The sequence below is a fragment of the Thunnus thynnus genome, chromosome 14 (genome assembly GCF_963924715.1).
Source record: "Thunnus thynnus chromosome 14, fThuThy2.1, whole genome shotgun sequence".
NCBI classification, from domain to species: Eukaryota; Metazoa; Chordata; class Actinopteri; order Scombriformes; family Scombridae; genus Thunnus; species Thunnus thynnus.
The window spans coordinates 4,225,481-4,251,943 of NC_089530.1; the positions used below are offsets into that span (position 1 = coordinate 4,225,481).

A 26,463-nucleotide genomic window follows, 5' to 3' on the forward strand; every position below is an offset into this window, starting at 1 on the left:
CATTGCAACCTGTCCATTACCACCAGCCCTCTAACTCCAACTGCTCTTACTGTCTCCTCCCCCCTCTGTTGTCCTAGACATGGCCTCACCCCTTCCTCTTCCTCTTCCTCCTCACCCCTCCATTCTGGTAGCTGTCATCAATCTTGCTAAAATGACAGGCGACAGATGTTAGCCTTTGCAAAGATCAAATCTGCTGCTTCAGGGCAGCCTAGTCAAACATGCACACACTCACATATGCATACACATATATAGGTATGCACACATGCATATGCAGTCACACACACACACTCAAACATGCATGCACACACACTCTAGTCTTCTGACATGTCACATAGCCCACGCAGACATTCACTAGACCTCTCTCTCTCTCTCTTTCTGCCAATTGCTAAATCTATTCTGACACCAGAGAGACAGAGCAGGATAGAGTGGAAGGACGGTCAAAAGGCTTGCACATATAGGGCACATGCACCCGTATACACACATACACACACTAGTGCATACACACACTTTTATATGAATGCAATATGTGCATTCATTTCTTTATTTTATGTTACTTAGGTGTGGTATGTCAGCCAATGCACACCGCATTTTTTTGCCTGTGTGTGCTGCTGCATGTGTGTATTTTTATTTTGTGGATCATCTCTTGGTTTTGCTGTGAGTCACCCAGGCCAGACGGAGGGGAGAGTGTTCCTTGTGGCTATGTTGAACCCAAATACACAGAAACAATGCAGCACCTGCTGTGTGCTGGCAGAACAAGAAAGCATAAAAAGAGAGGGTCAGCTTCCAAACATGTCTTATTATATTACTGCTCCAAAATATTCTATTCTATTCCATCCACTTCATGTACAACGGAACAAGCTGATAAGTAAACATATGGGGGGTCAAATTTTTCACTTTGGGTTCAACTTTGGTGAACTTTAACACAAATTGACAGGAGATGATGGTTGTGTTAAATTGCTTAAATTAACCGAGTAAACCTATCATGTTAGGGATTACTAACTAACTAGCTAGCTCAGCGATTGTGACGCAGAGGCTGTTCTGTTGTGACTCATAAGCACTAGCATTTTGTTTCTGAAATCACTTCCTCATTTACTCATGCACTAATAGGCACTTATAATAATAGTTATTTGCTCTGTAATGAGTGATAAATTGAGATTTTGGGTATTTGATTTTGCATACATTGATAGGTGTAGAGTTGCACCACTGCAATTTCTGCTTCTATAAAATACAGTGCATTGCATATGGGTTCCAAAAACAGTAGCCGCCTTTCTATATAGAGCATAGATTTCACACTCAGAATTCAGACACACAGATTAAATGGCGGATGGTAAATATAGTGAAATATGTAGTAAATGGGGTATCAGACACAACCTGTGTTTCGCATGTTGCAGCTATAGTGGTTTGCCAAATAGCACTGCAAGTAGTCACTAAAATACCAGGCTGCTATCACCGCATAGCTTGAAAGGATGCATGGATGAACTCCCCGCTGCCACTTTCTGGTGTGTATTCAAGTGAAGAATTTCACTTTAAAGCAAGACTATGTACCTTTTGTGCACATTCTTCTTTCTGAGAAGTTGAATTCACGATGAATAAAATGAACCCCCGCTCAATTGAATACACTCAGGGTTTTTCAGTTTTTGTTGCTACAGCTTTACTTGGTCTAGTAGGACCAGCAGCTTATGGTGGCTAATGTTAGATAATTAGTGTTGGCTGTGTAACTGACATTACTGAATTGGTTTGTTGACTTGTTGTACTCGCTACTGTTACACTATTTGTTTATTTTCCATTATCCCGTACAGTAATTGTAACTTGTGGTCACGGTGACTGCTGTTCAGCAAGTGTCATAGACGTGCAAGCTGCTTCACTTTATCACTTCCACTTATCCACACTCCAAATGTTATGTGAATGCAAATGGAAGTGAGACTTTGTTCTGTTCTCTAAGCATATGGAAGTACTAAGACATTTTCATGTGAATCTAATATTCCCCAAACTGTCAGTTTGTACTAGGATAGATGTTAGTGTTGCCATCTTTAATAGGAGTACATTTAAGTGCAGGATCCATGGGCATGCAGCACACCTGGTTAGTATGTGGAGTTCCTCCGGGTGCTCTGGTTCTTCCCACACTGTCCAAACACCTGCACGTCAGTTAAAAAGAAGATTCTAATTTAAAGAAGACGAGGGCTTCAAATTACAGTACTTCCAATAAACACAAGTCATACTGAAGCTGTAGTATGAGTGAAAAGTCAAGTTAAAAATACTACTATATACACTATGCTAAGACATAATCTCATAACTACTCATAGAAAATTGTGTTTTTATGTTCAGGGGGAAGCCTATTTATTCCAGATGGACAAGCAAAGGTTATTTCTCTGTCATTTAAACACACCAAAATAATAACAGCTAGCTAAACTAGTCCCTCACAGCACCATTTACATCTTCATAAGCAAGCATTACAGTACAATCACATTAGGCTCACGTAACATGAGGATTTTTAATAACACAACTTTATTGCAGCAAGCGCTTCAATATTCATGTCCATACTGTGTAGTGCATGCACACACGCACACACACACAGACCCAGTGGTAACATGTCCCAACAGGGGCAGAGAGCTGCTCTGCAGGAATATAACTCTCCCTGATTGTTTGGCTGTGTGTCTGTGTGTGTGTGTGTGTACAGCCTCAGGGTGTGTGGGGATACTAAAGCTGTCTTTCCCAGGAGATGACAGAGAGAGGCAGTACTGTCATGTCTACATACCATGGGGTATGAATACACACCTACACACATGTAAAAGTTTGGATCTGTTATGTATAGGCAGTATTTTGTTCCAAGATGTACTGTAATAACATAGTCCATTCACACAGTAACACATAAAAAACACAGTAAACAAGTAATTACATACAGTATTGTGGATACTAGAAGGTCACAACCCTTAAAAACAGAAAGGTTGTTACTAATGACAAAACCTCTGACATAGACCTTTCTGAAATGAGGTGTGTCTAATCGTTAAATATACATCAATATGATAATAAACAAGTAATATAAATGTTGCATTTTTTAAATACTCCATGGATGATAAATGACTTATTTTGACCTTTATTTATGACTACAAAGTTCACTGCACTACAGTGAACTTTCTGTTTGCCAAGAGAAGATATTAGCCCAGAATATGTAAAGTCATATTCAAGTTTGTCGCATCCGTTCATGCTCCATACATGCATAAGGTTGCATTTTTAATATTTCCATATTATTCTTACCAGTTCAATTTAATCCTTAAGGTTTCAGTCCTGGTTGATTAGGCAACATCTGTGGTAACAACAAGAGGTACTGTTCAAAATGACGTGAGGCAAGAGAGGAGAGGGCAGATGAGAGAGAGAAATATGAGACAAGCTTCCAAAAAACCTCCAAACACAGAAAGTCTAGTTGGGACCCAGATTGGCCTAATATACCAAGATTTAAGCCTTGGCTGTACCATATTTCAAATGGTAAGTTTCAAATACAAAATTACTGTGTAAAATAAATAAATTAAAAATACGTAAATGAAAGTATGAATCTATCCATCAATTTATAGGAATGTTCTGCTGCTTATTTAGGCAATAGAGACATGCTGCCAAGAGGGGAGTGTCAAAACACCCATTTATTGAAGAGGGCTCACTGGTTTACTGCCTGGACTGTTTAGACAGACACATGACAAGTGAACACCATAGGGACAGTGTTAAATCCCATGCCGTGCTGGCAAAAGATAAGATTATTCATTTATCAAGATAGATTTTGTATTTGGAAGAAAAAAAATGATGTTTCTATTTATATGTTTTTACAAATGCACAATGCACAAAGGTTCCTCAGTCTTGGTTGCCTTTGAGCCTGTTGTTGTCCTGGAGCATGAAGCTGTCATAGGGGGCGAGAACAGTCCTCCAATTATCCAGCACTATTGGACAAGCTCAAAGTAAAAGGTTCCATACAATTCTGAGCTAATTTGATGTTTTATTATAACTTAATGTGAAAATTTAGCAAAAATAATATATGCTCTGTTTAACTTATAGAAACACAAACTACAGGTCTCATCTCATAATCGATGAAATGCTGGAGGTCCTTGCTGTGGTGGTGGAGGAGCCCATCCTCCCTCAAAGCAATGCAGGCCTTTGTGGCCACAGGCCTTGAGGCTGATGAGAGCACAGATGTTGCCATCATGAGGCAGCTGGATCTACATGTCAGATACTAAAAACAAAAAAATGATGTAATTATCAACTTGTATTGCAGTAATCCCTAATTTAATAGTCTTCTATGAAAATGCTTTTTATCATTTTCAGATACATGGACCAAGAGGGGAAACTGTGGGTTGTGTTCCTAGACCTCGTCACAGTGCCAGATGGGAGGGCAAACACTATAGTGGCTGCAATTAAGAGGGTGCTCCAGAAAAAGAACATCCCCACACACAAACTGTTTGTGCTGGGGACTGATGGAGCAGATGTGATGACTGGTCAAGTCAAGTCAAGTCAGTTTTATTTATATAGCACCAAATCACAACAGAAGTTATCTCAGGGCACTTTTCACATAAAGCAGGTCGAGACCATAATCTTAAATTTAGAGACCCAACAATTCGCCCATGAGCAGCACTTGGTGACAGTGGCAAGGAAAAACTCCCCTTTAATGGAAAGAAACCTCAAGCAGAACCGGACTCTCGGTGGGCGGCCATCTGCCTTGATGGGGTGGGTTGAGAGAGAAGGGGGGGGGGGGGGGGGCAGGGAAGCACAGCAACAAAAATAATAACTGGTATGAACACAACAACAAAAAGCCTATTTGCATACCTGGGTTCTTACTAGTAGCCTATATTATGTGATACAAATAAGTATTGGCTCAGTTAAAACAGGGCAGCATAATGGAGTTGCCAAATAGCTGCAGGATGACTTCCCATGGATGGTGTCTGCTGCATGTGCCACACACTGACTGGCACTGGCATGCAAAGAGATCCAGCACCAAGAGATCCAGCACCTAGTCATACATGGATACATTTAGAGCTCCTGCAGCAGCTTCACATTTATTTCAGAAATAGCTACAATAGGACTGCTGTCCTTCAAGGAGCACCAAAGGCCTTAGGTCTTCCCGAGTTTCATAGAAACTATCAAATGTCAATAATCATAAGTTAGATTACATCTGTAATACAACTCCAGAGCTGTCTTACCTAAGCAATCTAACTTTATTGTTATCTCTTTAATTTAAGCTGTGGGAGACATCAAAGACATTCGCTGGCTGTCCCAGCACCGGGCCTTCACTAATTTACAACAGAACCTCAGTGTTGTCTTGGCAGCATTAGCTGAGGAGGTGGAGGTAAACGGGTGCACACTGGCAAAAGGACTGTACAGTTTTTGTGCCACACATCAGGTTGTGGCAGCTCTATAAATGCTAGCGGATGTGTTGCCACCTGCAGCAGCTAATGTACAGTCACAAATAATTAAACTATTCTTCAACTCAATATTTAAATTATGTAAGTTTTAAAGCAAAAAGAAAACAAAAGAAAACCACAGGAACAATCTTGTTTTAGGTCCCTGTGACTCTATGGCTTCTATAAAAGGCATTAAGGATGCTGGTGAACACCAGCCCCCTCGTTCTTTCTGGGGATAGTTACACCAGGACCTATAGGTCATCTATAGATGACCCCAGAGGTCTTGGTGCCTTCAGCATCAGGGATTAAGAGGAGAGGGGGAGGAGATGAAAAGAACAAAGACATGGAGGGATGACTAGGAAGCAACTCTGGGCAAGCTATTCATATTTCATTTGCTGTAAAGACTTATGTTAATGTGTGAGTAAATTAAACACTAGAGATAAACTGATTGTAATTTTCTTGACCGATTCCACTTTCAGTTTTTAAAAAAATCTGACCTGCCGATTCCAATTTTGTCCAATTCCAATTTTCTTTCTTTCTAAGAACTATAATTGACAGCACACAAAAACATTTTTGTAACTTTTCTTTCATGGAAATTCAATTGCATGTTCATAATACAACATTGTTAATATAAAACATAAAACATGAGCATATTATTTGGTTCTCTAACTACATGATGAACTTTTAAATTCATTGAAGTAAACTCAAAGTAAAATACTGATAAAATATTATTCATTGGTGCAGATAAACCCTGATGGGACAAAAAAGTACTTTCTCACCCTTTTTTCACATATAATCATTTGTAATTTCCTTAATATTATCCTTTTTTTAGTGTAATCAAAAAGCATTTCACTTATATAGCAAATATCAACTCTAATGTCGTTTTAACAGTGATTTGTGGCACTCAACAGGTGTACAGTTTTTTCACTCTGCTCTACTTATTTGGTCATCATATCTAGTTTAATAATATAAAGCTGTATTAATTCAATTCAATTATTTTATATTTTTCCCTACAGATTGAAACACACAGCAGGATTCATGTCAGTGTGTCAGATAATGAGAAAGAGGATCGATAGTCTTCAGGATAGCCTGGTCCGCAGGTTACAACATCTCAGCATTCTGGGAGAATTCAGTATGCTGTACATGTGAAAAATGTATTTGAGTTCTGAGTTTAAAGTCAGAATTCTGGATGCAAGGATTCATTGCATCACATTGTATCATAATACTACATGTGTTGTTTCTTGTGAAGCCTCTGTGGAAAACATGGCATCAATAAAAATTACAAAAAGAGGTAATTACAGAACGCAAATACATTGATTGGCTTTTGCTGGAACATTGTTGGCCATAAGCAGTATCAACATGGGGTTTGATATCATGAAAACGAGGGAACTAGGGTTAGCGGTTAGGGTAGGGTTAGGGTTCAAGTTTAGGGTTTAGGGTTAGGGTTAGGGCCAGGGTTAGAGTAGGGTTAGGGGTTAGGGTTAGGGTTGGGTTAGGGTTAGGGCTAGGATTAGAGTAGGGTTAGGGGTTAGGGGTTAGGGTTAGGGTTAGGGCCAGGGTTAGAGTAGGGTTAGGGGTTAGGGTTAGGGCCAGGGTTAGGGTAGGGTTAGGGTTGAAGGTTAGAGTAGGGTTAGGGTTAGGGAAAACTAGAACTTTAATGCAATCAACATCTTTCACAAGCTGAACTAGAAGGCAGTCAGTAGCAATGCACACCACTTGCTATTTAAAAATGACACAACTCACAAAGTTTCAGTTTCTGGATACAGTTTATCAGTTACAGTGGAGACTTCTTTGATTATGCAAATCAAGAAGACAACTGCATCGTCAAGAAAAATGATATCTTATGCAGCGTAAAGGATTGAAAATCATCAATGGTTGGATAAAATTCTATGGCCACCAAATATAATGCATTCTATATGAAAAAAAATTTAATTAAACTCACAACAAGAGAAAAAACAAACATTTCAGAGATGCTGACTGTTATCCAGTCAGCAGTAAGGCTTCCTGTTTTCAGACCTACATACAGTACAGTATTTCTGTCATGGGTGGAGGGACATATTGACCAACACTGTAGGTGCCCTTCATAGTGACTTTAGGGCATAGAGAAGGTGAAATGAAGAGAAGGATGAGGAGAGGAAATGATAGGGAAGGAAGATGACAGCAAAATGGAGAAAAGAAGAGAGGAAGAGTGGAAGAGGAGCAGGGGAGCCCCGTCACATGGGACCGGGCTATTGATTGAATTCTGACATTGATTAAGCATCCCCTGATTCACAACGCCATGAGTTTGTGCATGAATGTGTGTATGGTCTGGTTTATGTATGAGTGTGTGTTTATGCATGGGGATAACACCTGCTGGAAGTGATAGCAGCAGTCTATAAAGAGGAAGAGAGGATGAAGAAATAAGAAAGAGTTTATTTTCATCAGTGTGTCTACTTGCATTCACATGCATATACAGTGATGTGTGCTCTTTTGAAATGTGTGTTTGTGTGTGCCTATAGATCTCTAACCCTAGGAGGCCTGACTTGCAATACCACTTCATCCATCCTTGTGGGATAAAAAAGGGTCTCTCTCTCTCTCTCTCTCTCTCTCTCTCTCTCTCTCTCTCTCTCTCTCTCTATCTCTCTCTCTCTCTGTCTTTCTCCTGCTACCCCCTCGCTCTCTTTTTCTCTCTCCTTCTCCTTTGTGTGCACTCCTTTCTTTTTTATTCATCATTAATCCTCCAGTCTGGGTCTGGGATGTCACAGCCTCTCCCTCCCTCCACTGCCCTCTCCCTTGCTCCCTTTCTTTTTCACTCTCTGTGTTATTGTGTGTGTGTGTGTGTGTGTGTGTGTGTGTGTGTGTGTGTGTGTGTGTGTGTGTGTGTGTGTGTGTGTGTGTGTGTGTGTGTGTGTGTGAAGGGCAAGGGCTTGTCATCCTGTGCCCCTGTCACTCTGCCTCCCATTCAGAGCATGGCACTCCTTTTGCCAGGGATAATTACCAACCCCCCCTCCCCTTCCCAACCTCCTCCTCTTCCTGCTCCTCCTCGTGTCCCTCTGCACCCATTCTTTTTCTCCCAGAATTGGAAATGCACATTTTCAGAAAAGGCAAAAATTCAAAATTAAATTATTTAAATCATTTTATATGCTGATCAGTATAACCAAAAACATGGGAACATAGCCATACAGATCACTCAGAAAGACTGTAAGGGGCATACTGGGAATTCTAGTAACTTTTTTTTTTGTGTGTGTGTGTGTGTGTGTGTGTGTGTGTGTGTGTGTGTGTGTGTGTGTGTGTGCATGCTTATGTGAAGGCAGAACAAGGGGTGGAGAGGGTGAAAGAGGGTCAGGTTCAGTACATGGCCTCAGCCTGGGAGCCAGACATATAAACACAAACAGGAACGACTGGTATGCAACGCCTGTAAAGAGTGGAGGACATTTACAGATACGGTCACACACACCATACAGACACACACACACTCACACTCACACCTATGCAATCTACAGTTTTTATTTTTGAGATTTTCAGTTTTTCTTTGGTACTTTAAGTTTGTTTAACTATTGCATAATCCATCTCTGGATCCCAAACTGGGGTCCTTGAGGAAGTTTCAGGAAGCCCTCCAAAAAAAAAAGAGTTTAATATCACTATTCTCAAATGTGACTGAAAAGATACCAGAGCTACAGTAAACAGTGATGTATGTCTGTACAAAGACATATCTAATAACTTTGAATGTAACTTCTTGAAATCTGTAAAAACATGAACCTTTGTTTCCCTTATCCTTCTTACAGCTCCACACTGATTTTCTTTTAATCTATTTCATAAAGGCTGTTATTTCATATGCTATGTAAACATTTCATTTGAAGACATAATTCATAAGTTTAACCACATTGAAGTAAACAATCTAAAATGTTGTTACTTACTGTAGACTGTAAGTAACAACTACTAGTGAACCTATAAGTGACGAGCAGTTTATACTGCTTCCCACAACCTACATGTGTACAAATGTCTGTATATATTTATATGCAAATACAAATTGTGTATACTGTACTATGTACTTTATCTAACAAAGTGCAATAAGCGTCTTACACCAGTGTTGGCCTCCCTCCACTTGCTACTCATAAAATTTATAATCAAACATAAAATGTTATTTATTACCTATCAAGCACTACATGGTGAGGTCTCTGTATGTATTTGTGAAATGTTGAATCAAGGAATCTAAAGGCTGACAGGTCATCTGACAAGGGTCTATTGAAGTTTCCCAGCGTTTGCTTGGACAAAACAATCTTTACTCAAGGTCCACATTACAAGCTCTATCTGGAGATTTCAACCACATCTCAGAGCTGTCAGTGAGTGAATGGAGCTTGTTCAAGTGTCATGAGGTGATGCAAATATGGAACTTTGTTCAAGTCTTAACAAGTGATCATACTGAATATGGGGGAGATGGTAACTGGTGCCTCTATTCAAAGATGGTATTTGCAGTCACATTTGAATGTCCTGCATGACGTATGTCTGGCCGTCCACAGTCTCCTGCTGGATGACTTTGACCCCTTTGCAGTTGATTTGTACTGCTTGTTGTCGTGCTGTTGTATGTTTTGATTGTGGGGGATTACGGATGCTAATTAGCTTCGAGCTAACTCCAGTGCAGTGCATCTTTAATGTTTAAAACTGCACACTGTCCAAATCAATAAATCAAATCAAAATGATCAGTTTCTTCGAGACATGATATCCATTTGCTGCCCCCCCCCCAAAAAAAAATAGTCACAGTCTTCCTCCTCTTACTATTACATCATTTAATTCAAATGACATAAAAAACCTCTCTAGCCTTACTTATGTTCCTTTACTTCTGTATAATTTCTGGTTGAATTCTGTTGTTTTCTGTTGTTCTTGTTCCAGCTCCTTGGCTTTAGACTCAGTTGCCATTTTTTGTAGGTACACCTAGCTACAACTAATACAACAGCCCTGCAATAAATCCCACCTTCATCATGTTGTCACATGTTGATTCAACTTAATGGTTATTTTGGAGGCTGTTTGTGGTGCTGTTGAATTGTGTTGGCTTATTTACCGAGAGGTGTTTTTCCACTCATTGATATAAATAGGCTGCATGAAATATAAGAAACGTCTGTCAATATAAAGGAATACAATTCAACATTATCCCTTCTACAAGGGTATTGTACTTTATCATAAAGTGATAAAGTACACACCTTTTGAACAGACACTGGTGTGTGTGTGTGTCAGTCAGACTACACACTGCAGGAGTCAGACACAAAGACAAATACATGCTCCGCACTCATATCCACATATACTGTACATACACACACACACACTCTCTTTCTCTCTGCTCTCGTCTCCTAATTGGTCTTGAATGGCGACCCTCATAAACAAAAGGCAGTTCAGGGGCAGATAAACAAAAGCGTGTCTTGTCGTTTATTATGGCTCCTTCATTCTTTTCCTTTTATTTCTGCATGGCCTCTGGTCGGTCAGAGGGGAGGAGGGGGGAGAGCGGGAGCCAACCCTCTCTCTCTCTCTCTCTCTGTCTCTTTCTCTCTATCAGATGCCTGGTGTGTTGCGTGTATTGATCGCAGAGGCTCAGTAGCAGAAAATAATGGGGTGGTGAAGGCTTAGTAGAGAGAGGGAGATGGAGAGAAAAAGAGATCTACAGACGTGTGTACACTCACACACATATACACACATATCACTCCCATACACAATCCTATTTCCCTGCCTCCTCTCTGCCCTGTGCCCCCATATGAATATTGGCTCTCCCCTAACTCCTCCATGTCACCGTCGTCTCAGTGTATGTGTGTGTGTGTGTGTCCAGGCTGCCTCATTTGCATGTGTGTGTGTGTTATCTATGTGAATAAATCCTTCCAAGCCCTGTGCGCCTCAGGGTGATGTGATGCGGCCAGTGCCCGAGCAACCATACCCTAGCTAATTTACAACCAACCTAGTGTGTCCCCCCACTCCCTCACACACACATGCACGTCCGCACACACACACATACACACACACAAACATACACCGACATACACAAGGCTTGATGACACCACGGTGAAACATGTCGTCTAGACGACATTGAACCCTGAGTCCGCCCAGGGTAATTGTTTTATGCAAATGCAGAGAGCTAGGGCTGACATGATTGGGCCAGACTTGGTGTTGATTGAAGTGTGTGTACGTGTGTGTGTGTGTGTGTGTGTGTGTGTCTAGGTCTGGTTATGGATGTGGTCATGATTGTGGTGTAATGCTGGTAGCCATTAGTATTATTGTTATTGTTGGAAATGTTCTATTATTCAGCAGGGCAGGGCGGGGCAATATACATAACATGTAGAAATATGGAGGCGGATGACATGCAACTACACACACACACATACACACACACACACACCCAGGGCCATGTGTTATCAGGGCAGCCATCAGAGGGGAGAGAGAGAAAGAGAGAGAGTGTGTGTGTGTGTGTGTGTTGTGGTCCAAGTCGTAAATTTAATTTCATGCTGGATTTGCAGAGCTCATCTGAATTGCATGTGAGCACAGCCTGATGGGCCTCAGTCTCAACGCTGGAGAGTCACACACTAAGACGCAGATGCTGCCATCGATGGCACACACATAACACACACACACACACACACACACACACACACACACACACAACACCAAAATGACCTCTAGGCATGACCCCAGATACCCAAGCTTTTTATTAGTATCTAAAGATCATGATCTCCCTACCTGAACTCATATTTTGGTGTTTTTTTACACTGTAAGTTATCTACACTAATCAACTTGAAACTGATGATACATTTCTTGATCTAGTAGGGTGTATTGGCTAGTGGAAGCTAATCAGGCTAATGGCTACTAGCTTGTTGAAGGCAAAGATATACCTTCTGCATCCTTGTAATGGAGTCCAAGTGATGCACATGTCGTTATCTGCTCATGTCTATGAGGTCATACCCACAATTTATGACAACCATGTACAAACAACATGTGTGTCTGCTCTGTTGTCTGCATCTGTTTTTAAGTATATCTGATGACAGGTACAGACATAAATTCTCCGTTATATTCATTTGTAATTAGCTGGTCATTGCATAAGGTCAGAGAAGCACTATGTTCAGTTTCATACATGACAATCTTGGGAGGGATATGATAATTAATGCTTTTAGAGGAGACTGATAAGGACTTTCTGACTTGATACAAACAAAGACATACAAGCAACTTCATTGTAACACTTTGCATAACGACATGTAATCTAATTATTTAAAGAAAATCCTTCCTTCACATTTACAGTCTAGTATTCTCCTAAATGAAGAATTAACACCTGACAACACACTCACTAATCTTACTACTCTGCTGCATCAATAATAGTTTTGTGTGAATACCATATCAGGCAGAATGTTACATGTCTCAAAAATGTCTCAAAAAATCACCATTTTCACTTTGTTATTCCTGCAATATATATGCACATGTAACTGATATATGATTCAAATAGTAATGCAGCAGTGAAGAATTGTTCTTTCGTTAAGTTAGGGCATTAACAAAAGAAAAGAGATTGGTCCATATCAGTCTAGCAGAGGTTGACATTTTGATTTTGTAAAAATGCTTAAATCCAACACTTCCCATAATGCAACTTGCAAGCAGTCTTTTTTGTTAGACCTTTCCTGTCTTATAAATGCCCAAATCTTTCAAACTCCTCATCACTAGTTTGTGATGCAGACTTTTTGTCAAAAACTTGCAATGTCTAAGCCCCAGCAGAGGTAACCTTGATGACATCCTCCAGGTTATTTTGTTGGACTGGGCAAAGCTCAGAGCCACGGAAAATACTATACAACTGTTTTCATGGAGCAAGCAGAACTCCTCTTATAAAATAGTGGAGTTCTCCTTTAAGGTTTTGTTAAGGTGAAGCATATAAAACCGCTTGTGTAAAGTTGGGGGAAGATTGTGGTCATGGTTAAATAAGCCAACATTGAAGGTGAATGCCCAACCACCACCCTGGCCTTCACACCTTCAACTCTTCACTCCTGTACTAGCAGTGAATGTTGCCATTGAACATAAGTAATGTAGAGTAGTTACAAAGAAACGTAATTCATAGAAGTTTTAGGCTATTCAAGGGTTTAGGCTTTTCAATATAAAGGACATTCTGAACAACAAATTATTCAAGGAAGTTACTCTCTCAACTTGTTCTACCTTGACCAGATAGTAACCCCTGTGTATTGTGTGCATGTTCACTGCCACACTACAGCTCAGCACCCTACTTTCATACTTCATATCTCTGTATGGGCACCATATTTTTTACTGTAGTCACAAATGATTGTTACTTGCAAATAGCAGATACATTTGTGAGTCCAACATCTTCTCACATGCATTGGTTGCGAGTATGGTGTTTATTTTGATTAGTTAAACATGTCAAAATTAACACCAGAAGAAATGATCTCATGTTGCAGCTTGTATGTTGCAAATTTAATGAAAATTTGTCCAGTGTTTTCATTCTGGACAAATAGTAGAATGGATTAAAACTGTGTTCACAAGCTGCATTCATCCAGGCTTTGTCCACTGGACCTCCAGGGCCACAAAGAATGAAGTGTTTGTGAGTTAAACTGTTAAATTGCATGTCAAAACCTTTCAACTGTACTGCTGGCTCTAATGGTAGACTGAAGTTATTTTGAAATATACTGCAAAGAGTGTTTTTGTTCATTTTTAGTTTTCTTCATTTATGGGCTCATGGAATAGTCACTATATGTGTCACCCAGGCATGCCATATATAGTTAGCCTATTCAGAAATGTCATTGCATTTTGCATGTGAGTAGTACTACACATAATCTAGGAGACTTTTTATGGAATAAAAACAAAAAATATATATATAAATGTACATTTTGTCCATTTAGAATGCAGCACACGTATAGGGGAGAATGGATATGAGAGTAGAGGAGATTGTCAGGGTTTCAGGGATATTAGAACCATGTTGATGAGACATTCTGATCTTTAATAATGTCTAATATGTTCATAAACGAACAAAATACAGGAACATAATTCTGATTGATATCAAGTTGTAATGTCAGGTTTTCAGCGAAGAAGTCTTTTTTTGTTGTTGTTTTGTTCACATTATGGCGATTCTGCTCTACAGAGTTTCATGCTGCATTTGTTTCTCAGCACTTGCAGTTTACATACAGGCATGGTTGTAGCTGTAAAAAGACTGACTGGCTTACTTTTATTGAAGAAAAAAATCACATGATACATGACAATTATAAACCAAGATCTCAATTTATAAGGAGCATCTTTCTTCTGTGATCTCAAAGTGGATTTACTGATGCTTAGTATCCCTAACGCATCCCAGAGAAACGTCAGTGTTTGTAAAGGATAGGTTCTACTGATTTTTACAGTATGTGTGATGTTTGTGCATTCTGGTTTGATACTGTCATGATTTTGAGATTAAGGGGATTGAATTCGGGCACAAATTGCATCCCTCAGTCAAGAGTTAAGGGTATGTTGGTGGGAGTCTGACACACTAACATATTGACATTTGTTTACTTTCTTGGCTTAATTTTTACAGTAGAAATTATGCCTTATGTTTATATTTTATAGTTTATAAGATATATGACAAGAATGTGTTTCTTTTGTTCCCACCATCACCCCAAAACCAAACAGAAACAAATGTTTCCTGGAGTTACTCTGTGGTTCTTCACATGTGTATGCCTGTTTGTAAAACTCTATGTGCTTTGCTTTCAAGTGTGTTTCTACACTGCACCATATCTCTATAAGCACTCTGATACTGTATAATACATAAAAAAACACCTGTAAAATTCTCACCTGTCTTCACTTCTAATCATCTCATACCCCAAAACTGTCACGACCATCATCCAATATCCATTTAGATAAAACGCTGCCTCCGTTTCACTCCCCATCTCTTCTTCATAATTTACTCCCTCCCTCGGCCTTCATCGCCGAGGTCTAAAGAGGAGCGAGGGAGCGAGAGACCCTACAGATACATACAGGCTGAAGTTAAAAGTGAGAGGGAGAACTCTGCAATTACCCTGTTACAAGGATTGGAGCAATTAAGGAAATGTACAGTTCAGCTGGGTTCACAGTTTCAAATGCCCGTCAGAGGCATACAGAGAGCCTCATAAAGAGATGAGTCATATTTAGCAGCTCAGGGCTCTTCACACACACACACACATAGAGACACACTCACACCCTGGCATTATAGCAATTGCTTAACCCTTCCTGACACACTGAGCGGATCAATTCTGTATCTCAGGTTTTACACTGCAGCACTTTCCTCTTTCACTTCCACAAAAGTAAGTAAGGAATCATGTTGAATGTTGAAAAGAAAATCTCTGATATTTTTTTTCTGTTTGTTTTTACTTTAAGAGTTTAGTTTTCTCACTTACCTCTTCACTTCCATTGTGCAAAACCTGTTGAGGTCAGTGGCAATTCATTCAGTAACATCTGAAGAGTGAATGAAGAGTTCCGTTATAAAAAGCTTTAATATTTCACTTTTTTAAAAGAAAAAAAAAAAAAACTATTCACAACCCATCCAGTCTGTAAAAGTGTTCACATTTTGTCACCCAAGAACTCTCTTTAATTCCTTTTCATTTTGTGCCGTCAATCATCGCATGCACACAGAGCCACATTCTTTTCAAAAATGTGAACTAATTTTAGAGAGAAACTTTGTTTGACTCTTATATCTACAAAAACCCTGCAAAACAAACAGGATGAGCATTTTATATCCAAGGTTTCTTCTGACAGACATTGCTTTCTTTGTTCTTTCCTTGAGAGTATGAACATGCCTATTGTGGAGAATCGTCTGACAGAGCAGAAGGAAAAATGGAGATATGCAATCTGTGGTCTTTATTTGAGGCCTAAACGTTTTACCAGTTCCTCTAGTCATTGACTCAGCAGACGGTCTGAGTGTCCCGGGACAGTTTGAAGTAGGATGTTTTGCAGGAGGAAGACACAATTGTTAGAAATAAAGAGAAAATGCGGACAGAGTACATAAATATTTAACCACCCACTCAACCACATATATTCATCTTTTTATTTGCAGCTACCACCATTTTACGCTGACATGAATCTTTATGACCTAATCTGAGACATCATAGTTTGAATGAATGAAGTTGTTGAAACTAAGGTTCACAAATTCAATCACCTGTGCATACCTATAGAGGCGTGTCGAACCCCTTTCTCTCCAGTTTGCCTCAGTTCTCATGATCCTCCCCCCCACAAACCCCATTCTTTTCCTCTCTCCCCTTTCAGTGGGCTGCACGGTGGCTCAGTGGTTAGCACTGTTGCAGCAAGAAGGTTCTGGATTCGAATTCCAGCCGTCGCATGTCCTCTCTGTGGTGAGTTTGCATGTTCTCGCTGTGTTCGTGAAGGTCTCCACCAGGTGCTTCGGTTTTCTCCCACCATCAAAGACATGCCTGGTAGGGCTAATACGTCCATCAAAGTAATTCTTCTTCTATTATAGGAAGCACAGGGGGATGATGAAGCAGAAAGCTCATCAAGACATGTCCCCACCCTGAGTCTCGACCCCCCGGGATCCTAGCCACTCCAGCATCATCCCACCATTCATGACCCTTATCCAGTTCTTCCCAAATCTTCTCGCCAATCCAAATTAACTATTTCTTTATACCGTGCAAATGATGTGGTCTTTGTTAGTGAACCAGCTTGTAAATGACACAACTTTCTTTTTAACCTAATTTTCCTGAAGTCAAAAATGAGGCTTGCAGCACAGTGTTTGTTAATTATTTTATGGATTTTTAGAAGCATGAGAAGGTAAAAGTGTCTAGTATTTTACATGATTCAGCAATACAAATTGTGAAACATCAGACAAAGTTATGGAACAAAGATATTTTTTCTTCACTTGTCCTCATCTCATGACCTCTTAGATGTATCTTGGCAAGCCTTGAGGGGTCCCAACCCCCCAGACTGGAACCACTGATATACATTACTCAAATCATGTGATCTCAAGCTCCACATTCTTTATGTTGCTGTGTAGCGAAACAGGATTTCAATCGCGTTGTCCACATAGTGTCACACCTCAGAAATTACAGTAAGTATACAGTTATATCAAAAATAGATAAACACATACATTTACGACTGTATCTCAAAGAAAATCAGATGAAAAAATATTAATAAAATGCAAGAATCTAAATTAATCCAGAGCTGACCTTTTGGTTTGTAAATCATTTCTTCCTGTCATTTATTTATTCATTGATACTGCTGTGTGCTGGACTTGAAATTTTCCTATAAAATAGTGAGAGTACTTCATGAAACCTGCCAAAGCTTTTAGATGTGTTTGATCACAACTCATCACCTTGATAGTGAAAGTTCATTCTTGACCTTGGAAACAGTCGCTTGGCAAAATAATCTTAACTTACAAGCTTTCCTCCCATTGACTCACAGCCTTCTATAGTGGATGGCGTTTGTTATTTCCATCTCCTAAGGAAGACTATGAGATGTGGCTCATAGTGCCAGAAAAAGTCAGGGCTGCGATTATTTTTGGTTCATTTGTTTAAAATAAAAAAAATTATCAAGGACTAACAAATCTCCATCATTGAGATGTGCAATTGAAACTTACTATCAATCTGCAAATTGCCTGCTACAATTTACACAAAATTCAGACAGTTCAAAGTCAGTGGAGCAAAATGGATGGGTGTATGTTCAATTCAAATGGTTAAAGAACACTTACTAATCAGTCTTAAAACAACAGTCAGATAGCCATATGAACAATGAAACAGGTTTTTCTTACTGTAATCATTTTTCCTGTTCATACTGACCATTAGAATCAAATTTGAAATGCGTTCACAATGTAAGCGATGGGGTACAGTCATGGTTTTGAGTAAGATATCTGAAGCTAATAGGAGGATCCATCAGCCATCTGAGTTCATCAATTAAAGTGGATATCTTCCACAGTTAGTCTTTTTAGTAAAAAGTTCCCTCTCTGTCTCAACAGACAGTGTTTTCTTATTCAGCTGCAGTTGAAGGGTCATAACAAAAAGAAGGAATTTGGCACTAAAAACACTTTCACTTTAAAAGATATCTACTTGATTTCACTACCTGATTATATCGTCCCACCTTGACTATTGTAACTCCCTTTTCACTTGCCTCAGCAAAACATCCCTTGATCATTTACAAGTGGTCCAAAATGCTGCCAAACTCTTGACCAGGTCCTCCAAAGGCTCTCATGTGACACCAATTCTGATTGCTCTTCACTGGCTCCCCATCAAATTCAGAATCCAATTCAAAGTTCTTTTGATCACCTATAGAGCTCTGCATGGTCAGGCAACTGCCAACATTAGAGATCTACTGCAGCCTTGTGTCACCAGCAGGTCTCTAAGGTCCTCTGATCAGGGTTTGCTGCTTGTTCCTAGGAGACTGTGCTTTTGAGGTTGTGGCTCCTAAACTTTGGAACCCCCTCCCATTGGATTTAAGATGTGTGGACACCTTTAAAAAGCAGCTCAAGACCCATTTCTTCAGACTTGCCTTTGTGTATTTTTTTTTATTTTCTATTTATTCTGTTTTTTTATTGTGTTTTATGTCTGTATGTATGTTTTTGCTTTACCTACTCTGAAGCACTTTGTGACGTCTCTGCTCTTGAAAGGTGCTATATAAATAAAGTTACATATTTACTTACTTGACTAATGTGACCCCATCACTTACATTGTAAGTGCATTATGAAGGGATCTCTAAATGCTCAGTATGAACAGGAATGATTACAGGAAGAAAAACATGCGTCAGTGTTCATTTTGGCAGCTGACTGTTGTTTTTGGATAGACTGAAATCATTTTGAACCTACCCTTTAAAAGTTTTCTGCCCCTCATGTTGTGTGTTAGAGACATTAAACTTCAATGGACACAGAGACAGGAGCTCCTTGTCTCCACCTTCATCACCCTGACAGAGACAGATGGAGATGTCCACAGACAGAGGCATGTAGAGATTTAAAATTCTGTCCAACAGCTGCTTAAATAAACTCCAACTCATTTCTGTTGATCTCCTGGGCAGAGGTGTCATCATTTTAATTCTGAGGCAAACTGTTTTCTGCAAATTAAAAAGGTAGTTATGTAGGTGGGTTGACCGGGCACTACTTGTGTATGATTTATTGCATAGAGAAAGAGAGAGAAATTATTTATGAATCATATTTTTCATTTAATTCAGTGCTTCTGCAAGCACAAAGTGTGAGAGGAGGCCTTGAGATAAAACAAAACAAGCCAGCCTATACAAATATCTAAGAAAGATAACTTTCACTAACATCCTCCACACAGCAACTATGACTGCACTCCCAGGGCGCTTTACCTTCCAAAAGCTGCTCCAATAACGAAGACAAAAGCCAGACACACACCTACCTACACACTAAACACACACACACTCTTCTCGCCTGGCCAGTCTCAACATCCCAGCGCTCTTTGAGGCGACGTCCCAACAATTCCACCGGGTCCCTCATTAAGGCCCAGGCGCCGACTCTCAAGGGGAGGTGGGGGGGCTGCTGGGTAAACTTTGGAGAGGTCACCTCCTCGTTTCCATCTTCTGCCTCCTCTCATCCCTCGTTCCGGCCCATCCTTAGGCCCTGTCAGCGGAGAGTGTAAACAAGAAGAAAGGTTAGCGCTGTTTTCACCCCACACCGTCTTTTCTCATTAGGGACAAGGGACAGTGAGCCACCAACAACGCCACACTTTGTTGTTTGAGAGGCAACTTGTGTTATGGTTCCTCCTGGAACATCTTCAGCACAATAAAAGTGAGGCACTAGCTGGGTTAAGTGAGGAGCCAGCTGTAGTAGAAATAAACTTGTGTTTAATTTAAAACGGTGAAAAAAGAATGCCTTTTGGAAATACTTCATAATTAGATACTATGTAAGGTCAACTGTCTGATCACATACCAACATGTTAACTACAAATCTTTCCTGAGGTCTATTGTGGTTGTGTCCTTTGTCATTGTGGTTGCTTGACATGCACCTGTCCACTAACAGTCTTCAGAGACAGCATCTTGCACCAGAGCAGGACAAAACATCTGTATAATGGGCAAAAAAAGAAATACTCATTTTTAATTAATGTGTACAGACAGGCTGCTGAAATAAGAAGAAGAAGAATACAATAAAATCATAATTTGTAGAGATCTGTCCAGGGTATCCCTGCTTCTCCCCAAATGCATGCTGGGAATGGCTCCTCCCACAACTCTGCAAAAGATAAGCAGGTATAGATAATGTGTGGATGGATGCTCTACAATTACCGTACACCCTCTGATTTTTACATTTTGGTTATTGCCTGTTTAATTTTAGCAGTGTGCCCTGCATTCAGCAGAGTTCTGGATATTTTTGGTTGTTGCTTGTTTGTGAAGTGATTTAAAGTGAATGGATTGGGCTGCAGTTCTTACATTAACAGGTCAGAGCAGGTCTGGAATTGATCTAGAGGTAAGAGGTGTATGACTGGTCCATTCCAGTACTGGGCTCTTCAAGAGCCAGGTGGGTAAGGGGTTCCAAAACTGGACCTTCAGTATGCATGACTCTGTTCAGAGGTACACTTTTTGACATTGTCCTGCTGATTTTGAATATGCTCTTTAAAAATACCCTGATTCATGTTACACACATTACTTATATTAGTCTACAAGAAAACTCAGCGTGGCACCTTTAATGTTCTACTAAATTTCCATCACCTATAGCACCAGTCATAGACTTGTTTGTAGAGTGCTGCCTTATCATTTTCAAAGATAAAAGAGTAATTGGTTCTGTTTCTTGCTGTTGCACCCCAAAACTGTAACTCAAACATCAAAATAACCAACTTACTTCCCAGCGACACACACTGTTGTGCAGGAAGAGGCAACAAAGTGCATTTGCGTATACATTTCTTCTGAGTTTGATGTTTGTCTTTTTTCTACTTGCCCTGTAACAGTGTTGCCTCTTTCCCACTTATATATTCAAGTTTTTCACAACACTTACTCTTAAGTGAAATACTGTTTATCACTGTGGCTTTTACCAACAAATACTGTAAAGTCTAGTTCAGATTACAGAACAAGACATGTCTTATTGTAAGCATATTTTATAAGTCTTGTAGTCTGCAGAGTATAGTTATGTACTTCTCAGTACAATAGTAGTATAGATTATACTGAACAACTTCATTACTTCACTGGAAAACTCATGCAGAACAAATACAGTGCACTGGGGAGGAGATTTCTATCTTAAAGTGGCTATCGCAGTATTGATAGGAACTTGGAACTGCACTGCGGACACAAAACGACCAAAAACTGGAATGACTGTGTGCATAACCTCTGCATACCAATAAACTAAAAGATCCTATTAAAACTTCCCCCATGGCAGTCTTAAAACCTCCTGCTAGTGTCTTCTCTCCTTTCCTTTATAGTAGCTCTCTTCCCCCAGTCAGTGTCCATCCTGCTCTTGACACACACACACATAAAACACACAGAGCCACCGTCTAGTTCTGGTGTTCCTCCCTGCTACAGTGGTGAATGTCTCCTTGCCTGCTTGTCTCTGTGTTTGCTGACTGGCTGTGGAAGAAGCCATTTAGCATGCTGAATGTCAAGGTCAGCTTGTGCTGTCCTTGTCATCACTCTCCACAGCAGAAGGTCAGGGAAAATCTCTCCTCAAATGGCCAGTGCTAGACAAAGAGGAATGCTGGCAAGGGGGAAAATGGAAGAAAGAAGGACAGAAAGTGATACAAACAAGCAAACAAACATCCTTATTTTCGGCACCAGTCAACCGATATGCCAGCTCCCTTGGCTCCAGTAGTGCTGCTATTCAAGGTATTTCACCGTTTTTGTGTGTGTGGCCTTCTAATTGTGTCGTTATTAGAACCAAATGACTCTGCAATAACAGAGAGAGCCGCTCTTTCACTGGGGGCTAGTTTACAGCAGGATTAATTAAAACTTAAGTTTAGATTTAATTTGGAATTTGGTCTTTACTCTAAATGAGATTAGATACCTGTTTCATGGTTAGGGTCACAGTGATAATATTCATGCAAATGCAGTACATGTGTTTTTTGCTGTTCTCTACCCGTAATTGCTTAAAGTCAATAGTGATTCAACATTTACATAGATTTTCAAAGATCTTTTAGTTTGCCAGGTCTTTACAATACAAACAGATGTATATCAGGGGTATTGAATTGTTGGGTCAGTATCCATACAAGCATACACATCATTCCCCTTCATGCTTGCCCTCTGTCTGAGCTGCACGGTGTATATTTGCTGTCACATGGAGTAATGACCGCTGAAGGAGACGACCGTCGGCCGTTTCAAACATCACCATTCCCCCTGTGATCCATAACACACAGCGATTTTAATGCAGCGAGTAATTACAATATGCCCCAACCTGCTCCTGCTCACTTTCTTGTGCAAAAATATCCTTGCTCTTGTGCAAAAGTATTCCTGCTCTTGTGCAAAAATATTCTTGCTCAGGATGCATATGCAAACTGATGCACACACTCACATGCACAGATGCAGACAAAGATTGCACAGCAAAGCTTAAATTAGTTACATTTATAAGGAAGTCCTAAAAGCTTACACAATGAGAAGAGCAATTTAATTTGAGCACACCATAAAATACTGTCCTTTACATCAGCACCTGGCAATTTATTAAGATTATTGTTTGTGGTGTAAACTGACAAAAAACAGACTGTTGTAAAGTAAAAGCCTGTATATGGAAATAACAGGCAGGTTTAATAAAGGGCAAATAAAAAAATACAGCAAAATGTACATTTAGGATCGCAATTTCATGAAGTTGAGAGACCCACAAGGGACAGATTTAAAAAAAAAAGAAAGCAGCAGAGGTCAGGATATTGTGACTTTTAGTCAGAATATTGGGAATCTACATGGTTATTTTCTTGCTAGAAAGTGATATTAACAGTATTAAAGTGAAAATTACGACAGTCTGGCTCAAAATGATGCCATTGCCTTTGGATAGGTTTAGTGGACTGCAAAGCATACTGGGTAATGTAGGCCCAGCAAGGCCAATCCTCTCTACTCCAAAACTGACAGAAAGTTGAAACTGAAGATCAGTGACACTGAAAAAAAAAGACTGTAAAAAACAGTCACTGAAAAAAGACAGACATGAAGAAAAAATCTGAAGATTGACATTGAAAAAAAAAAAATCAAAATAAAATAAGATTGTAAGATTATCATTTTTTTAATGCCTTTGTTTTATTTTTCACTGGAACTTTCTTTTCAGTGCCAATACAACTTTTTCCAATACAAATGTTTCAATGCCAATGCTTTCTTTTTCAGTTCATGTTTTGTTTTCAGTGCCAAATTTTATTTTCAATGCCAAATTTTAACTTTTCTAGCCCCATAATTCTGACCACATAATTACAATCCTAACTGCAGGAACTAGTTAACCCAATCCTTGTTGCACTGATATTCTAAAGCAAGTGGTTGCCTAGTGGTGATTTTAGGATTCACTGTGTGTAGTACTAGACTAAATGTGAGGGGTATGTGGACAGTGGTAGGGGTGGAGGGACAATGCTGACAGGTACTCTATAGACACCAGCTATTCGCTGCTGTCCATCCTCTCCACTCCTTCTATCATTGATTCTCTGTGCTTGTGCCTACTTTCCACAGCTTGAGTAAACACTGCCAACTCTTTCATTAGCCTCTCACCACAGTCTCTATTTCACTCTGCATGTCTTTCATCCCCTCTCACTTGGTCTCTATGTTCCTCTGTTTAAACAGATGAATGTGATTAGAGCCAGTTTTAAATGACATTGGAAGTTTGTGTGTTTAATGACTCAAATAAAAGGCACGGTTATTATGTTTAAAGATAGCCCTTAATATGACGTCTCTCAGTGCTGCTCTGTGTACTGTGTGTGTGTGTGTGTGTGATACTCCGCCGACACAATTGAGTTTATTTTATCTTGCAGATTGTCAAATGATTTACTGTAATGCCTGGCTCATGAAGTGGTATTCTGTAAATCAACACTAACATGCCTTGCGGCCACAAAAGACATCTGGGTTCACAATTTACTCATTAATTTTAAAATTTGTGGATCCAGCTTGTCAAACGTGAATTTATCCTTCCAAGTTGTGCATATTATTTTAACTTTTGGTGATAGTAAAAGTAAGTCACTGTGGTAACAGGTTGGTTTGCTTAATTTACAGGCAGTAGTGTTGACTTTTGTGGGGCCTTGTTCTCAACCAGTCTTGTCCTGTTGAGCTGTGGTCTCACAAATCAATGCTAGCACCACACAGGCTAACAGCTAACTAAGCTAGCTAGCTTACAGCCTGCATTTTATGTAAATGTAATAATTTTAATCTTTTTCCCAATTAAGACCACATTTGTATTGTATATTTTTTCTAGCTAAGCTAGCTGTAAGAAAAAGATCAAATAGATAAAGGCTTACATATTCAGAGCTAGAACTTTTTTGTTCATTTTCTTTTTTAAACCTGCATTAATTGATTTTTTTTTTTTTTTTTTGGCCATCTGGTGGCAGTTTAAACAAGCTTGTCACTGGAACATTGTCACCTTTTAAGTTTATATGGCAAACAGTTTCTTATTGGCATTTATTTGGAGAGGTGTTTCTTGCTGCCTGGTAAATGCATGTCCTATATTCACTCTCCTTTAGCTCTGCGTTGCTCTCCACCAACACTTGAAGGAAATATCTGGCTTTTTAGCTGCTAAATGCTCCACTACCTTAACCTTATCACTTCACTTTTCACTTTGTTTTTCTTCCATTTGATCCTGGACAGGTAATGTACGGTGGGCTTATAGAGCTTTGTCTTTGTAAAAAAATCAGCCTGCTGCACCTGGAAACAGCAGGGCTGAACCAAACAGTAAAGTTGTGGACCGTTAAAACCAAAACAATGAGCTGAAAGATACATAGGCCTTTATATAAAAACATTGTAGCAGATTTTAAAAAAGATAAGTGTCATAATATTGCACTTGGTTAAGCTCTTGATCCAAAATGGCAGGAAGTAAATATTTCAAGGCAGGAATCACAGCAACAAGCCAAGTTATCTAAGTCATTGGCATTGGTCAACAACCCTATCAATACCAGTGAATAAATAATGGCTATTTTGTGCTTCAGGACAGTACAAATATTTCCAATTTCCTATTTAACTTTGGCTGGTGCCTGAAAAAATGTCTTTTTATTTGCCCAATATTATTTCAAGGTCATTCTAAAATTCCTCCCCATCAAGTTTCATAACCTAATCATTGACAATTAGGTCTCAACTATCTATGAACTATAAGTGCAGCAACAAACTAGTCATGTGTTTGGGTCAGTGAGAGTCACAAGGCCTCTGAATGCCCAGCATGAACCCAACATCGCCCTAGGTCCACAGCCTTTAAATGCCCAGTCACTCACAGAATAGACTTTGGAAAACAGAGAGATGCTGTCTGGACGCCTTCTGGGGAAATATTCAGAACAGATTTGTTGATGTATGATCATTGGTCAAACCCGTGATGATATAAATTTGACTATAGCGAGGAAAGATAAAGCATGGATCATAAATCAGTCTTGAGTTCAATGGAATCGGCAACATTTTTCTTTGAGGGGAAAAGGTTAATTTTAATGGCTCATGCACTAATAAAGCATGTTGCTATGACACATTCGGAGAATTGGCCCTTTTTCCTGTTCAGTCATTTTTCTAATTTTAATGGACAACTACACTCTGGGCTTTTGAAGCCAGCAATGCCTTCAATTATGAAATTTACATTTACTTAATTATTATTTTTCATGTTAACCCTGGAACTATTCCTCTTACTATAAACAGTATATATGTGCACTATATTTTAAACAAAGCTGTGATATAAGAGAGTGGCTTTTAAGCTTAAGTCCTGGTGAACAGAGATTTTGGATTATAGACTACAATGTTCACCCTGCCTTTTGGTTACCCAACCCTATCTTCTAAAAAATATGTTTTTATACTACAGACTTTAGTGAACAATATTTTTGGTTAAAGATTGAAAAAGTAGAAGTAAACCCAAGACAACACTGTAAAGGAAAATTCCAGTACATTTCAATTTTCCATAAATGTGGCTATATGTGTAACTCTATGTGCATGGGTGCCAATGGGTGCCAGTTTTTTTTCAATATTAAATTATTTACCTATCATTATTAATAGAATATTTTATTCTTGATTTTGGCAAAAAGTAAACTTCCAGAGCCTCTGTATTGGCCACCCC

The 26,463-nt window shown here is 39.4% G+C and overlaps 1 long non-coding RNA gene across 3 annotated transcripts in view; it reads left to right on the forward strand.

Moving 5' to 3' along the window:
- LOC137196628 (uncharacterized) overlaps window positions 1-26,463 on the forward strand; it is a 155,350-nt gene that overhangs the window by 103,423 nt on the left and 25,464 nt on the right. For 2 of the 3 annotated variants that reach the window (XR_010931275.1, XR_010931273.1), the window contains one exon: window positions 6,398-6,760. The exons of the other annotated variant lie outside the window; for it this stretch is intronic. This is a non-coding gene — a long non-coding RNA (uncharacterized lncRNA). Of the gene's footprint in view, window positions 1-6,397; window positions 6,761-26,463 lie in introns of those variants that run through there. 3 annotated transcript variants of the gene reach the window in all.